Source organism: Chlorocebus sabaeus, unplaced genomic scaffold, assembly GCF_047675955.1.
Source record: "Chlorocebus sabaeus isolate Y175 unplaced genomic scaffold, mChlSab1.0.hap1 unalloc_scaffold_551, whole genome shotgun sequence".
Taxonomy (NCBI): domain Eukaryota; kingdom Metazoa; phylum Chordata; class Mammalia; order Primates; family Cercopithecidae; genus Chlorocebus; species Chlorocebus sabaeus.
In genome coordinates this window covers 62,230-80,116 of record NW_027327872.1, presented here as the reverse complement: position 1 = coordinate 80,116, position 17,887 = coordinate 62,230, and the positions used below count along the sequence as shown (strand labels likewise).

General features: G+C 41.2%; 1 protein-coding gene and 1 non-coding gene across 3 annotated transcripts in view; both read left to right on the top strand.

Moving 5' to 3' along the window:
- Nucleotides 1-17,887, top strand: part of PGBD2 (piggyBac transposable element derived 2) — a 55,456-nt gene that overhangs the window by 3,534 nt on the left and 34,035 nt on the right. The gene's annotated exons all lie outside the window — the stretch shown is intronic.
- TRNAE-CUC (transfer RNA glutamic acid (anticodon CUC)) lies at nucleotides 122-193 on the top strand. Its single transcript has one exon. It is a non-coding gene; the product is annotated as a tRNA-Glu (tRNA).

Genomic DNA, 17,887 nt, shown 5'->3' with positions numbered 1-17,887 from the left:
AACGCGGTCAGCGCATTCCCAAATATCGCGAGAAAACCGCGTCCAACCGTACGTCTCTATAGGATACACGTCACAGGGTATTTATTTAGTATAGAATGTTGCTAAGCCACTTACCATGGCTTCCCTGGTGGTCTAGTGGTTAGGATTCGGCGCTCTCACCGCCGCGGCCCGGGTTCGATTCCCGGTCAGGGAAAGGAAGCTTTTTAAAATTCTTTTAAAGACTCTAGGGCTAACCCGTAGGCAATTCTCCTAGAGTCAGCTGTGACGATCTCTAAACAAAGGGCAAAATGCATCTGGTTTCCTTATTTTGCAGAGTAGTTACCTGAAATGGACTCTACTACGGTTTATGAGTGCAGTCTATGTAGTCAATGTCTTTACTCATGCATATCTTAAGAACGGAGAAAGGATGCCAGCAGCACAAAATGATCCAGAAAGATAGCTCTGGGGATGCCAAAAATGGCTGGTCTTAAAATTATGTCACAGGCTTCAAAAAGTCTCTCTAGGTGTCCAAAGGGGCGGGTCAGGGCCGGTCCCAGCTCCTTAACGACGATGCTTGGGTAATTGTCGCTATGGAAAGAGATTAGGTGCTTCTCCATCACCCCAGCATCTATCTTTTCATTTTTTAAATAAGCAAAGATAATTGAAATAATGCCACAACCAACCCTGGTTTCTCTTTACCTGTTAATATTTTGTCACATTCTCTCTTCTCTCTTCTCTCTCTCTTGCAAGGTAGATAGATAGATAGGTAGATAGATAGGTATAGATAGATGATAGATAGATAGATCGGTCAATAGATAGGAGAGAGAGAGAGAGAACGAACTTCCCTATTGCATTTGGAAGTTGAGATCTGTATGGCCGGGCGCGGTGGCTCACGCCTGTAATCCCAGCACTTTGGGAGGCCGAGACGGGCGGATTCACGAGGTCAGGAGATCGAGACCATCCTGGCTAACACGGTGAAACCCCATCTCTACTAAAAATACAAAAAATTAGCCGGGCGTGGTGGCGGCGCCTGTAGTCCCAGCTACTCGGGAGGCTGAGGCAGGAGAATGGCGGGAACCCGGGAGGCGGAGCTTGCAGTGATCGGAGATCACGCCACTGCTCTCCCAGCGAAAGAGCGAGACTCCATCTCAAAAAAAATGCAAGTTGAGATCTGTGAAACCTTCCCCCCAACTTGCAAGTCGCAGATATGACATTACTCCATGTCACACCTAAGAAAATTGACATTAACATGCTATCATATGCTAGTCTACATTCTAATTTTTCCCAATTGGTCTTAAAATGTATTTTATAGATGCTTTTAGTTTTTATTCTAAGTTTTTTATTGCCCATTTTTTAAAATTTGGGAAGCCTGTGAAAATTATTTTAATAATTAAAAACTCCTAAATCACATTTAAGTTCTATCTTCTTAACATTTTGTAATATTATGAGCCTATACTCCTAATTTGTTACTGTTTTCCGAAGTTTTATTTCTCTCTGGGTACCTTTTTCAGATCTCCAGGCAAAGGCTGTGTTATCATACACTCTACACGATCAGACAGAACCAGGTCCATGCACGTTTGTGTTTTACACAGTGTTTACAATCAAATAGGCCTGTTTTAACTTCCTGAATTTCTGCTTCTTGTACTACTGAAATGACTAGTTTCAAATAATTCAAATTGCTACAAATATTATAGAAATTTTCTTATATAATATTTATCTATTTATCAAGTGGTGGTAAGTCTGGTAAAATGAGCTGTTTGTCACATCCTTGTTCCTAGAGCTGTATACATTGTGCTTGAATGTATGTGACTTTAAACTATTCTTTTTTTTTTTTTTTTTTTTTTTTTCTTTTCTTTTCTTTGAGACGGAGTTTCGTTCTTGTTGCGGAGGCTGGAGTGCAATGGCGTGATCTCGGCTCCCAGCAACCTCTGCCTCCCTGGTTCAAGCGATTCTTCTGCTTCAGCCTCCGGAGTAGCTGGGATTACAGACATGCACCACCACGCCCCGCTAATTTTGTATTTTTAGTAGAGACGGGATTTCTCCATGTTGGTCAGGCTGAGTCTCGAACTCCCGACCTCAGGTGATCCGCCTGCCTCGGCCTCCCAAAGTGCTGGGATTACAGGCATGAGCCACCAAGCCCGGTCTAAACTGTTCTTTTATTAAAAATATTTTGACTCTCCTAGGTGTTGATTTGTAAATTAATCTTAATAGATTAATTAGAATAGGTTCTAATACTTTAGGTGGAGGGTTTGTTATTCCTTTGGTCCACTGTGGTTTCCAGTGTTGTGCTCTTAAGCAATGTGTCTTATTCTAGCATCCTGTCTTATTGAGACCATCCTGATCCAAATAAGAATAATGTCTTATTCCAGCATTATGCAAGGTTCAGGGTCCCATCGTTTAACCTTGCATTTTGTAAAAGAGATGTCTCTAGCTATAAATATAGGTAAATGGAGACTAGTCTTGTTCTATTTTGTTGAATAGGGAGTTGAACTGACCATGTAACCATATTCCATGACCCACTGGATGGTTGGGTCATGGAGAAAACTAATTTGACATACCTGGGTCTGTTCTTGTGACTTTATCCATATTTATTTTAGTTCCTAGTGTTTCCCACCAGTAAACTGATTTAAATTGTATGCTATCTCTGTATCTTTGAAATAAAAGTTTGGATCATTCTGAATTTCCATTGGTCACATTGGAAAAACAACTTGATTTTGTACATATTTGGTTTTTCTAGTAAATTTGTCTAATATAGTCATATTTTTTGGTTCTTTTATGTAAATAATGTGCTGCTAATCTCTGTCATTTTGTATGTGATTGTAAATGGTCCAAATACTGTGGTGAGTTAGATTGTAGCAGATTATAGGTCTCTAGTCTGTGAGTACATGTGAATATTAATTGTCCCCAAAAATCGGCCGGGCGCCGGTGGCTCACGCCTGTAATCCCTGCACTTTGGGAGGCCGAGGCGGGCGGATCACGAGGTCAGGAGATCGAGACCATCCTGGCTAACACGGTGAAACCCCGTCTCTACTAAAATACAAAAAAATTAGCCGGGCACGGTGGCGGGCGCCTGTAGTCCCAGCTACTCGGGAGGCTGAGGCAGGAGAATGGCACGAACCCGGGAGCGGAGCTTGCAGTGAGCCGAGATGGTGCCACTGCACTCCAGCCTGGGCGACAGAGTGAAGACTCCGCCTCAAAAAAAAAAAAAAAAAAAAAAAAAAAAAAAAAAAATTGTCCCCAAAAATCACATGTAATATTCACATGTACAAACAAAAGTTTGGTTGTAATTTATTAAAACAATACTTGTATCCAGCGGTGTCCAGGACCACCATGAGTTTCTGGAAGATGCTGACCCCCAGCAAACAATAAATTTAGTAGGAATTTTGTATGTTGTTGTAGCTACTGTGATGATTAGGAATTGGTGTGGTTTTCATGGTTATGTCCAAAATAAGCCTGTTTTAGTTTCTGTTACACGCCATCATAGAGTGAAGTTTCCAGTTATGATGACATATCTGTCTATGTTTTCTATAAAGTCTTGGCCTAAATGTGGTTTGTATGTATTGTGGCCAAGTTTCCCATGGCTCACTGCAGCCTCGACCTCTGAGGCTCAAGAGATCCTCACACCTCAGCCTCCCCAGCAGTTGGGACTACAAGCATGCACACAAATTTATTTAATATGTATCCACAGGAGCCTTCAGAATAAAGACCCAGCCTCCCAATGCCATACAGAAGCTTATGTACCATCTTGAGGTTACAGAAATAATGGGGGCTTGGATCCTGGTAAAACAGGTTATGGGAGGGGGAAAAGAAGGATTCTATTTAAGGGGCAATAAATGATTACTAGGGAGACTGATTGGATCAGGGAACAGAAATTAACTTGGAAATAGTTCTCTTTGGAATTTAAATAATCCTTGGATACAGTCATTATCTTGAGAAAGAGTGTGTTATTATGATGGCTAATAGAGGGTGAATGAGAAAGGTGATAAGATCAGTCGAGAAACTACACAAATTTGTAGGCACGTTGTCTCAAGTGAGTAAAGTATTTGATTATTCTGCTGATGGCTAGAAGTGATGTTGAGGTTAAAAATATGGGGTTAGTGGCAAGTAAAATTGAACTGAAGTACACTTTCCATTAATTTTATGGAGAGTATTAATGCAATGACTAAAACAGTGTAGCACCAATATTGCAGAAAGTGTGGTAACAAATCTAGGTCTAGTAGAATTTGGAGAAAGGTTGGAGAATGGGGAATTGTAACTTTCCTCTTTTTTCTCTAGTCCAGTAAGTATTTCTGCGACCATTGGCCATGATGTCCTGTTGGGAAATAGTATTGTCATTTAGTTTAGTGCTCACCTTATGAGTTATACTCTTTGTATCATTGTTTTCCGTATCTTTTTTTATTTTTATTTTTATTTATCTATTTATTTATTTATTTATTTATTTATTTATTTATTTATTTATTTTTGAGACGGAGTCTCGCTCTGTCACCCAGGCTGGAGTGCAGTAGCAGGATCTCGGCTCATTGCAACCTCCACCTCCCGAGTTCCAGCGAGTCTCCTGCCACAGCCTCCTGAGTAGCTGGGACTACAGGGCCTGCTACCACGCCCGGCTAATTTTTGTATTTTTAGTAGAGGCAGGGCTTCACTATGTTGGCCAGGCTGATCTCGATCTCCTGACCTCCTGATCTGCCCACCTCGGCCTCCCAAAATGCTGGGATAACAGGCGTGAACCACCACGCCCGGCCTCTATATCCTTCGTGACCATTAAAGGCAGTTGATTAAGGTAAGAGTGGGGCTTGCTCTTATAAAGTCTTTCTTTCTTATTTAAATTAAAACATCCCAGGTTAAGAGCTTGTTGGAATGTGCTCATTTTGTCTAAGGTTTTAAGTTCTCTTTTCGGTAGCCATTTAATCTCTCCTTATATTCTGCTGCACTGGGATTAAAAGGTACTTGGAAATTCCATTGTATAAACCATTTATCTGCTAATGCTTCTGTAGTCTTTGATGTAAAATTACTTTCCTGGTTACTTTAAATTATTTTGGAAGCTCCATAGTACACTGCCCAATTTTCTATGGCTAAGATGGTGTATTTGGCAAACGAGTGGCTCGCCACTATTGTTATGCCAATCTCTGTATATGTATCCACTGTTGTTACTGCATATTTTTGTTGGTTGGGGTGATTTAATGGTCTTATAAAATCTATCTGTGGGCAGAAGTTAAAGGTGTTGGGTTTGTATGTATCTATGGTTTAGTGTATCCATATTTCTCCAGGTTAGTTTTACATTGCTCACAATTAGCTATATAGCCTTTTAAATTTGATGTCTTGTCACCTTTTGATTTCTGTCTTAACAGCCATCTGAACAGTGAGTGTGTGCCTAAATGTCCTTTCTGCTTATGTAATTATATGAATGTTTGTGGAGTGTAAGCTGCTTACAGCGTCTGTTTAATTTTAAATTCATCTTTCTGTTTTATTATAGTTCCTGGGGGTACTTGGGGTATGTCCCATTCATAGTCTGATTTTCTTCTGAGTTGTAGAGGTGGTAATGAACGTCTTCATGAGTTGTGTGGATTTCTGTGTAGCTTCAATTTGGGTACGTTTTGTGTGTCAATTGTTATGTTCCTTGTTAATTCATCTAATTATCTATTAAATTGGTGGCCTTTGAATGATCTTTTTGTTTTTTGTTTTTTGAGATAGGATCCTTCTCTGTCACTCAGGCTTGAGTGCAGTAGCATGGTCTCAGCTCATCGCAGCCTCAACCTTCCGGGCTCAAACAATTCTCCTGCCTCAGCCTTACAAGTAGCTGTGACTACAGGTGTGTGCCACCACGTATGGCTAATTTTTTTCTTATCTTTTGTAGAGACAGGGGCCTTGCTGTGTTGCCCAGGCTGGTCTCCAAATCCTGTGCTTAAGCAATCTTCTCACTTCAGCCTCCTGAAGTGTTGGGATTACAGGCATGAGCCACTGTGCCCGGCCTAAGTTATCTTTTTGGTATGCTGATATGTGTCATAAATATCTTAATTCTCTTTGATGATTGATATAGTTCCTCTCAGTAAGATTTGGACCATATGTCATTGTCATTAATTTTACAATTATTTTGTTTCCATTTGTGTGATTATGGGGCTACTTTGTTGTGACTCCTCATGAATTTGTGAGTATATACACATATATCCACTCCTTCGATTTTCTGATACTGAGTGTCCAACTGCTGTGACAACTGCAATCAGTTCTGCATGCTGTGGAGAGAGTAATTCATTTGACTCCTTCAGGATTATATGGTCCTGGAGTCTGAGTGCTGCTGCTGTTCACTGGGTCTGGCCTTTTGGGTCATGGAAGCTGATCCTCCGTCAACCAGGTGTTAGGCAAGACATTAAACTCGACCAGGACACATTTTACTATATTGTCACGATTTTTCTTGTCTGCAGAATAAATTTTGGCAAATCTATTTCAGTCTTGTGAATCTGCTCCCTGAGAAGAACTGTTTGACCCTCAAAGCTGGTGTCTCCACCCTGGATGTATCCGTTCCGTGTGAGTAGTTTTGGATCAATTTGGATACCTGTTGGTTTTCCAGGACTCAATTTTATCCAATGGAGAAAAGGCATATGGCATTTTATTGTAATGTTGTTGCCAGTCAGATGCTTAGTGTTTGTTAGGGCTTCATGTATAAGCCGTACGTATTTTTGAATGGGCTGTATTTGTTGTTCGAGTATGGGAATTTTGCTGTCTGAAATCCAACCAGACGGAAGATTTAGAATCTGATTTCTATGTCCATAATGATCACGTTCTATTTTCATCACTCATCAGGACTTTCAACCCAAGTTGTGAATCTGAAGATGGGTAATGCAGTCTTTGAAATGCGCTAATGTAGTCTTTGAGTGTTTTAGTTCTTGTCCCTATGTGAAGTCTTGGGATTTTCCAGGTATATTAGTTCCAAGATGATGTTTAAGTAAGGTGGACATCGTCTCCAGTGTCCAGATAAAACTGTTAGTCTTTGTGCTTCTTGTTTGTTTTTGGCAGCTTAAGGGCTTTTATTTTATCTGTTACTGTGGTTGAGATTTTTCTCCCTTCTGATAATCATCAGACTCCTAAAAATTTGCAGTTGCTGCCTGGGCTTGTGTTTTTATCTGTATTAATAGTCTATCCCAATAATCTTAAATGTGTTATTCATTGGGATTTTTTCCTGTTTAATTTGTTCCTAGTCGTTATTTACCATTATGATGTTATCTGTGTATAATATTATTAGTGACTTGTAGCACGATGTGTCCACCACTGGGTTACTTAAGGGTGTGCGTCTGCTGCCTGAACCCTGAAGGCTGAGCAGGGAGCCAAAGCCAGGGTGCCCAGCCTAGGAGCAGGTGTCCCTGAGAGCCCAGACATGCCGTGGAGTATCTGAGAATCTTCCGAGAAAACAGTCTCATTGCTTAAACACGGTAGGCAAAGAGCCAGAAAATTAGCTTAAGCAGTTTAGAAATGAGAGGTGGTGTGGATCTCCAGAACTTTCCTACACCATGCAGGAGTCCCTGTATGTAAGTCCTAATACATTCATTTCCTTCTCGAACTGGACTTGTCCAAGTCATTCTTTGGTTTCTTGGTTTCTTTCCAGTTTGGGGGATGCACGTCACAGTCCCAAGTTTTTCTTGTTATAGATGTGTACATATATATATATATATATATATATATTTTTTTTTTTTTGAGACGGAGTCTTGCTCTGTTGCCCAGGCTGGAATGCAGTGGCCGGATCTCAGCTCACTGCAACCTCCACCTCCCGGGTTCCAGCCATTCTCCTGCCTCAGCCTCCCCAGTAGCTGGGACTACAGGCGCCGCCACCACGCCCGGCTAATTTTTTGTATTTTTAGTAGAGACGGGGTTTTGCCGTGTTAGCCAGGATGGTCTCAATCTCCCAACCTCGTGATTCGCCCACCTCGGCCTCCCAAAGTGCTGGGATTACAGGTGTGAGCCACCGCGCCCGGCCAGATGTATATTTTGATTGGTCTATGTGTGATGATAACATGGAGTGAACTATTACTGAACTATTTAGATATCCCTGTGGTAATCTTTTGAATTGGTATTGTTTACCTTCCCATGTAAAATTGGTATATTCCTGGCTTTCTTTATTTATTGGTGTGGCAAAGAACACATCTGACATGTCTATGATTGTATAGAATTTGTCACTATGATTAATGATCTTATTAATGAGCTCTTCTACATCTGGTAATGCTCTTAGCATTTTAGTTGAGACTTAATTTAAATTTCTAGAGTCAATAGTTAATCGATAGCTCCTGTTTCTTTTTAAGACAGGCCATACTGAACTATTAAAGTTATTTGAAATGACAGTTGTTCCTCGAGTAGTTCTACAATCTTTGTTGTTATTTCTTTAAGTCCTTTCTTTAACGAGTACTGTTTGGTGCATGTAGCCTGCTGTGGTGTAGGCAGTGTTATGGACTTCATTTTCATTTGTACTAGGTTAGAAAATTTTAGTTCATTTAGTTTCTTAGTAGACCATCATAAGTTAAAAAGCTTTGGAATCAGATTCGTTTCTGTAATGTCTTATAATCTGGACAAGCAGTAAGAAGTGCAGGGTATAGCTTTAGAGTCACAGAACAGACCGAAAGCCTCAAGTTGATTTACCCCTGAGTCCTTCTGTATGAATGTTTATGTCAGAATGTGGTGCATTGTATTTTAGAAAGCTTACTTGTGATCCAGAGCCTTAAAAAAATGGTATGTATGTATATATTTGTCAATTTGTATATAGCTAATTGTCCATATGGTCTGTTATCCCCAGGTTTGAGCATTATATCCCGCACCTGGAGGGTTTCTAGTTTTTAAAGAGTTTTGTTTGTTTGTGAGTTTGTTTTTTGAGACAGAGTTTCACTCTTGTTGCCCAGGCTGGAGTGCAATGGCGGGATCTCGGCTCACCGTGACCTGTGCCTCCCGGGTGCAAGTGATTCTCTTGCCTCAGTCTCTTCAGTAGCTGGGATTACAGGCATGCCCACTACGCCTGGCTAATTTTGTGTTTTTGGTAGAGACGGGGTTTCACCATGTTGCTCAGGCTGGTCTCGAACTCCCGACCTCAGGTAATCTGCCTGCCTCGGCCTCCCAAAGTGCTGAGATTACAGGCGTGTGCCACTGCACCCTGCCGTGTGCCTATTTTTAAATGGAGTTATTTGTTTTTTGCTTGTTGATTTGTTTCAGTTTCAGTTCCTTATAGATTCTGGATATTAGACCTTTTTCAGATGTATAGTTTGTGAGTATTTTCTCCCAAACTGTGCACTCTGCTGATAGTTTCTTTTTTTCTTTCTTTCTTTCTTTTTTTTTTTTTTTTTGAGACAGAGTCTCGCTCCTGTCGCCCTGTCACCCAGGCTGGAGTGCAGTGGCACGATCTCGGCTCACTGCAACCTCAGCCTCCCGGGTTCAAGTGATTCTCCTGCCTCAACCTCCCGAGTAGCTGGGACTATAGGCGCCCGCCACCACGCCCAGCTACTTTTTTTGTATTTTTAGTAGAGACGGGGTTTCACCGTATTAGCCAGGATGGTCTCGATCTCCTGACCTCGTGATCCACCCGCCTCGGCCTCCCAAAGTGCTGGGATTACAGGCGTGAGCCGCCGCGCCCAGCCCTAGTTTCTTCTACTGTGCAGAAGCTCTTTAGTTTAATTAGGTCCCACCTGTCAATTTTTGTTTTTGTTGCAATTGCTTTTGAGCACTTAGTCATAAATTATTTGCTAAGGCTGATATCCAGAAGAGTATTTCCCAGGTTTTCTTCTAGGATTTTTATAGTTGGAGGTCTTGTATTTAAATATTTAATCCGTCTTGAATTAATTTTTGCATATGGTAAAAGGTAGGGTCCAGCTTCATTTTCTGCATATGGCTAGTAAGGCGCCAAATTTGTGTTAAACTGTGTTATGAAAAAACCAAACTCTGTAAAATATTTTAAAGTGGTTTATTCTGAGTCAATATAAGTGATTTCAGCCCAAGGAAACACATTCTCAAAGAGTCTTGGGAAAGTGCCCTTGAGGTGATCAGATTACAGTTTTTTGTTTTTGTTTTTGTTTTAAGACAGAATCTGGCTCTGTAGCCCAGGCTGGGGTGCAGTGGCGCCATCTTGCCCCATTGCAACCTCCACCTCCTGGGTCCCGGTTCAAGCAATTCTCCTGCCTTAGCCTTGTGAGTAGCTGGGATTACAGGCACGCACCACCATACCCAGCTAATTTTTGTATTTTTAGTAGAGACGGCGGTTTCACCATTATGGCCAGGCTGGTCTTGAACTCCTGACCTCGTGATCTGACCCCCTCATTGTAGCTTTTTAAAACATTTTCAGGAGGCAAGAGTTACAGGCAAAGATATAAATCACTACATGGAAGGTATACATTGGTTTGGCCTGAAAAGGTGGGCTATCTTGAAGCAGGGGCTTATATGTTATAGATATATTCACAGATTCTTTAATTTCAATTGGATTAGTAAAACTCTGTCTAAAACTTGGAATCAGCAGAAAGAAATGTTTTAAGTTAGGATAATAATGCTATGTAACAAGATTGATGACCTGCAGGTGTGACTTAAATCATGCCTGGCACGGTCTTAGGTCTTTTTTTTTTTTTTTTTTTTTTTTTTTTTGAGACGGAGTCTCGCTCTGTTAGCCCAGGCTGGAGTGAGTGGCGCGATCTCGGCTCACTGCAAGCTCCCCCGCCGGGTTCCCGCCATTCTCCTGCCTCAGCCTCCCGAGTAGCTGGGACTACAGGCGCCGCCACCTCGCCCGGCTAGTTTTTTTGTATTTTTTAGTAGAGACGGTTTCACCGTGTTAGCCAGGATGGTCTCGATCTCCTGACCTCGTGATCCGCCCGTCTCGGCCTCCCAAAGTGCTGGGATTACAGGCTTGAGCCACCGCGCCCGGCCGAAAATATTTTAGACTTATAGAAAAGTTACAAAAATTATTTAAAAATAGGCTTCACTCAGCTTATCCTAAGGCTAACGTTTTACCTGATCATAGTATTGTTTCCAAAACCAGAAAGTTGTCATTGATACAACGCAATTGACTACAATACATGCCTTACTCAAATTTCCCCAGCTTTCTCACTCATGTTTAATCCAGGATCCCACACTGCATTTGATTGTCACAGCTTCTTAATCTCTTTCCATCTCTGACGGTTCCTCAGTCTTTCCTTGTCTTTTTAGACCTTGGCACTTGCTAGGAGTTCTACTCAGTTGTCTTGTTGAATGGCCCTGAGTTTGAGTTTGTTGGCTGTTTGTTCATTATTAAATAGAGGACATGCATTTGGCAAAAGTGCCACAGAAGTTATATTGTATGCTTCCTAGAGCATTATATCAGGAGGCATATAACACCAATCCATCTTGTTAGTAATGATGTTAATCTTAATTAGCAAAACTGAGTTTTCAGTTAGGAGATGATGGGGTCGAAACACACCAAACTGGTAGAATGCTCCAGCCTGGACAAGAAACTGGCTTGATGGAAGCCAATAGCTTTGTAAAAAATTAAATTTTAATTTCAAATTCAGGGGGGGTACTTGTGCAGGTTTATTATTAGGTTGGTGCAAAAGTGATTGCGATTTTTGCCATTACATTCAATGGCAAAACCCACAAACACTTTTGCACTAACCTAATACAAGGGCAGATTGTGTGATGCTGAGGTTTGGGCTTCTGATGATCCCATTACCCAAAGAGTGAACATAGTACTCAATAGGAAGGTTTTCAGCCCTTGCTCCTCTCCCTCACTCCCTCCTTTTGGAGTCCCCAGTGTCTGTTGTTCTAACTTTATGTCCATGTGTACCCAGAGTTTAGCCCCCACTAATAAGTGACAACACATGATATTTGCTCTTCTGTTTCTGTGTTAATTCCCTTAGGATAATGACCTCCAGCTGCATACGTGTTGCTGCAAAGGACATAATTCTATCCTCTTTTTATGGCAGTATAGTACTCCATGATATATATGTACCACATTTTCTTAATGCAATCCACTGTTGATGGTCATCTAGTTGATTCTATGTCCATGCTATTGTGAATAGTGCTGCAATAAACTTATGAGCTCAGGTGTCCTTTTGGTGGAACAATATATTTACCCTTGAATATGTACCAGTAATGGAATTCACGGGTTGAAGGGTAGTTCTAGGTTCCTTGAGAAATCTCCTAACTGCTTTCTACAGGGGCTGAACTAATTTACATTCCCACATAAGCATTCCCTTTTCTCCACAGCCTTGCCAGCATCTGTTATATTGTTACTTTTTAGTGATACTCATTCTGACTGGTGTGAGATGATATCTCATTGTGGTTTTGATTTGTATTTCTCTGATAGTGATGTTGAACTTTTTTTTACGTATTTGTTGGCTGTGTTTATGTCTTCTTTTGAAAATTGTCTATTCATGTCCTTTGCCCATTTTTTAATGGAGTTATTTGTTTTTTTGCTTGTTGATTTATTTCAGTTTCTTACAGATTCTGGATATTAGACCTTTGTCAGATGTATAGTTTGTGAATATTTTCTCCCATTCTGTAGGTTGTCTGTTTATTCTGTTGATAGTTTCTTTTGCTGTGCAGAAGCTCTTTAGTTTAATTAGGCCCCACTTGTCAATTTTTGTTTTTGTTGCAATTGCTTTTGAGCACCTAGTCATAAATTATTTGCCAAAGCAAATGTCCAGAAGTGTATTTCCTAGGTTTTCTTCTAGGATTTTTTATAGTTTGAGGTCTTACATTTAAATCTTTAATTCATCTTATTTTTTGTATATGGTGAGAAGTAGGAGTCTAATTTCATTCTTCTGCATATGGTTAGCCAGTTTTCCCAGTACCATTTATTGAATAGGGAGTCCTTTTCCCATAAGCACTGGCTTTGATGCATTCTAAGTGTTTCTTACTTTTGACCATGACCTATAATAACAACAATAGCAAGAATGATAAAAATAAAAAATAAAAGACATAGGCTGGGAACGATAGCTCATGCCTGTAATCGCAGCACTTTGGGAGGCCAAGGTGGGCAGATCATGAGGTCAGGAGTTCAAGACCAGCCTGGCCAACATGGTGAAACCTGTCTCTACCAAAAATACAAAAATTAGCTGGGTGTGGTGGTGCACACCTGTAACCCTAGCTACTCAGGAGGTTGAGGCAGGAGAATCGCTTGAACCTGGGAGGCAGAGGTTGCAGTGAGCCAAGATCATGCCACTGCATCCTAGCCTGGGTGACGGAGCAAGACTTCTCCATCTCAAAAAGAAAATAAATAAATAAATAAATAAATAAATAAATAAATAAATAAATAACACTTACTGAGCCGGACACTGTACTAAATGTTTTCCGTTTAATATTGTTTTCATTTAATTCTTATGACAAATTATGAGATAGGTACTGAGAGAGCAGGAGCACCGTCATCTCAAACAAACACTGCTACTTTAAGTTCCAGCTCCCTTTCTAGCTTCATGCATTTCAAGGAAATCACTTCTAACTACAAGCAACCAGAAGAGAGCAGACAGTAACACACAGATAAGACAGCTCGGGGACAGAGAAAGGCGGGGCAGAAGTCTCTTAGGTACTGCTAAACTTCACTCTCATACACTGGAGCTCCAGTAAAACAGCGGGCCTTAGTAAGCACATTCCTTTCCCTTCAGGTGCTCTAAGATAGGGAAGCTAAAGGCAGACTCGGGGATATGCCTGCAGCTGCAGAAAAATGTATGGGAACAGACACACAACTGTCCCTCCCAGATAAGCAAAACAAAGAGTCACAGAAGCAATCCAAGCCTCTGATAAACTCTCCCGCCCTGAATCCTTTTATTTCTTTTTTTTTTTTGAGACGAGTTTCACTCTTGTTGCCCAGGTTGGAGTGCAATGGCGTGATCTCAGCTCACCACAACCTCCGCCTCCCGGGTTGAAGTGATTCTCCTGCCTCAGCCTCCCAAGTAGCTGGGATTACAGGCATGTGCCACCATGCCCAGCTAACTTTGTATTTTTAGTAGAGATGGGTTTCTCCATGTTGGTCAGGCTGGTCTCGAACTCCTGACCTCAAGTGATCCACCTGACTCGGTCTCCCAAAGTGCTGGGATTACAGGCATGAGCCCCTGTGCCAGGCCTGAATCCTTAAAAACTCTTACCCTGTAAGAGAGTGCAGCTTCTGACCTAACTAGGTCAGAAGTCCCTCACGGGTTTGTTTTCTGAAATAAACCCGTCTACTGCCGAGCCACCCTTCGTCTTTCTCTCCTCTTTCTTTAATTCTTACAGGTACTATTATTGTGTTCACAGTTTTTATGTGAAGAAACAGATGCAATGGGATTCGGAATCTTGCCCAAGGTCACAAAGTTCCTACGAGCCAGTGTCAAGATGCAAGTTTAGGCTGCCTGGCTCCTGACTATTCCACACAAATCATGTGACCTCTTAACAGCCCAAGGGCTACAGAAGTAATCCATGTCATGAAAGGATCCCGCCCACCTACAATCACTCACCCCACACACTACATGCACCACACACATACCACATGCATACACATTATACACGCACCACACATACCACACATCACAGATCACACATGCACCACACACACCACTCACCCCCACACACACCCACACCCAGCTACACTACAGACCACACACACTACACATCATACACTACACATCATACACTACACACACCCCCACACCACACATCACAGATACACACATGTACCACACACCACAACATACACCACACACCCCCACACACACCACACACCCCCACACACACCACACACCTCCCCACACATCCACAGCCCCCCATCACACTGCAGATGCTATGCATCCCAGATACACAGATGTACCACACACCACACCTCCCCACACCCCACACACACACCTCACAAACAGTACAACTCCCACACCCCACACACCAACACCTCTCTGCACACCACAAACATCACACATCACAGATACACACATTCACCACCCACCACGCACCCACAGTACACACACAGTCATGCACATACCACTCACAAATCACACTCACACATGGACGCATGCACAGTAACATAGACATACTCTGAAGAAAAGTTATGCAAACAAAATTTGTCTCTGTCAGGTGTGATGCTCCAAGATTTTGTTTTGTCTTTCATTTTATTTTCTAGAATGCTGCACACTGCCCACTACATTAATGGTTCTCGCAAGGTGGGGCAACCCTACCTGTAGCCAACTAGACTGAGATAACAGTATTAGCCTCTTCTCTATGTATCCAATTTGAGGCCAGACAACAGAGGGACCTGGGTGGGTGAGGACAGTGTAGACTGGCTGTGCTGTAGACATTTTTGAGAAAATTTGTGATTGTGAGTGGGGTATGTGGGTTATACTTTTTGGGTTTCATGATACAAATTCTGAGAATGCTTGATTCAATGATTTGTCATCTCTTTTGCTTAATAAGAGATATACACTTTGATGAAGAGCCACAAGAGAATGTCTAAAATACTTTTAAGAAATATTTTTGGGCTGGGCACAGTGGTGCACACCTGTAATCCCAGCCCTTTGGGAGGCTGAGGCAGGCGAATTGCATGAGCCCAGGAGTTCAAGACCAGCCTGGGCAACATGGCAAGAGCTCATCTCTACTAAAAATTTAAAAATCAGCCAGGCACAGATGCCCTGTATTTCTAGGTACTAGGGAGGCTGAAGCAGGAAGATGGCTTGAGCCCTGGAGGTCGAGGCTGCAGTGAGCCAAGACTGAGCCACTGTATTCCAGCCTGGGCAACAGAATGAGACCCTGCCTTTTTAAAAAAGAAAAAAAAAAAGTGTTTTTGAAGAAAAGTCCAATCTCTTGTAAATAAAGTCTTTATAGCTAATTTATACTTTCTAGGTAATGACTAACACAATGAAAACTAAGCTCTTTATGAGATCTTTGCAGTAAAGGGTTGATTCAGCAGAAAAAAAAGGCCTTGCCTGTGTCAACCCCAAATAACCAAAAGGATCAGAATCTAGTTTAAAGAGAGTTTATTCAAGCACAAAGTTGAGGATAGGCCTGCCTGGGAAGCACAGATTCCAAAGAATGGAAGTCACTGCTCCAAAGTGTAGAATTTGAGATTGCTTGTATAGACAAAGCGTGCAGAAGTGTAACAGACTTTCAACATCTTTCTATATAAGGGTTAATGCATAGTTATGACAATCTGAGTAGGTCAAGGTAGTCTTGTTCGTTCGTTCGTTCCTTCCTTCCTTCCTTTCCTTCCATCCTTCCTTCTTTCCTTTCTTCCTTTTACTTTCTTTCTTGGAAAGGCATATCTAGCATTCTACACTGAAGATGTAACGGTCATAGAGGGACTTAGGTGTCATCTGGTCTGAGTTAGGTACAGGACAATAAAGGAGGCAGTTAATCTAAACATCAGTGATTGGAAGGAGGGGTGAAGGTCTGGTTTCTGGTCTCCTAGTCATTTACAGAACAAGAACAACAATGAAGAGAGTCAAGCTATAATCTAAGAAGCACAATTGTAAACATTCTATGTGATTCAATCTCCAGGACTTAACTTCTCCTTTGGCATAATACATTTACAGGGTCCTGAAATTTTATTTTCTTTCACACCTGGCTATTAAGAGGCTACGTCTAAGCCCTTGGAATATCCTGCCTGATAAAAGTGTTTTTATTTACTTGGGGTTTGAGCTACCACGGACAGTCTATGTGAACAATATGATTTATGGTGTGGGTCTTGGCTCATGCAGTACCAACTTGGCCTTTGGATGGGTTGGAGACTCAGGTCCAGTAGACAATCATATCTATTTGACTCACCTCTGAGAGAAACTCTGGACACCCAGGCTTGAGCGTCCTTCCCTGGTTGACAATAGTCTATATGCATTGTCATACACTGTTGCTGGGAGAACTAAGCACTGTCCATACAACTGCGCAGGGAAAAGACAACTGGAAGTCTGTTGTGGTCTTTTCTGGATACTATATATGTTTTACCTTTGGTCATTTAATTTATTTTTCTCAGCTTTATTGAGGTATAACTGATATCCAGAAAATGGCACATAATGTACACAATTTGGACATAGGTACATACTCATGTTACCATCACCTCAATGAAGGTAATGAACACATCCATCGATTTCAGAAGTTTCCTTTTATCCCTTTGTTGTTGTTTTTGATAAGAACATTTAACATGAGAAAAATCCTCTAAAATTTTTAAGTGCACAATACCTTATTGTTAACTTATGCACTATGTTGTAAAGCAGTTCTTCAGAACTTATTTTATGTAACTGTAACTTTATTCCCATTGAATAACAACTCTCCATATCCCTCTCCCCCATCTCCTGGTAACCAGGATTCTATTGTCTACTTTTATATGTTTGACTATTTTAAATACCTCATATGAGAGGAATCAGGCAGTATCTGTCCTACTGTAACTGACTTATTTCATTTAGTATCATGTCTTTCAAGTCCATCTAAATGACTGCAAATGGTAGGATTTCCTTCTTTTTAAAAGGCTGAATAATAGTCTGTTGTTCGTATGTTTGTGTATACATATGTGCATTTTCTTTACCCATTCATCTCTCAATGGACATTTGGGTTGTTTCTATCTTGGCTATTGTGGATAATGCCACAATCAATGGGAGTGCAAATACCTCTTCAAGATTATAATTTTTATTCTTTTGGCTATATACCCACAAGTGTTATTGCTGGATTATTTGGCAGTTCTATTTTAATTCTTTTTTTCAGGAAACTCCATTCCATTTTCCATAATAGCTGTATTAATTCACATCTCCACCAACAATGTATAAGGGCTCCCTTTTCATTACATCTTTGACAATACTCTTTTCTTTTTCGTTGATTGATTGATTAAGGACATTCTAACAGGTATGAGATGATATTTCATTGTGGTTTTGATTCCTGTTTCTCTGATGATTAGTGATGTTGAGCATCTTTTTATATATCTGCTGGCCGTGGCCATTTGTAGGTCTTTGGAGAAACGTGTGTACTCAGGTCCTTT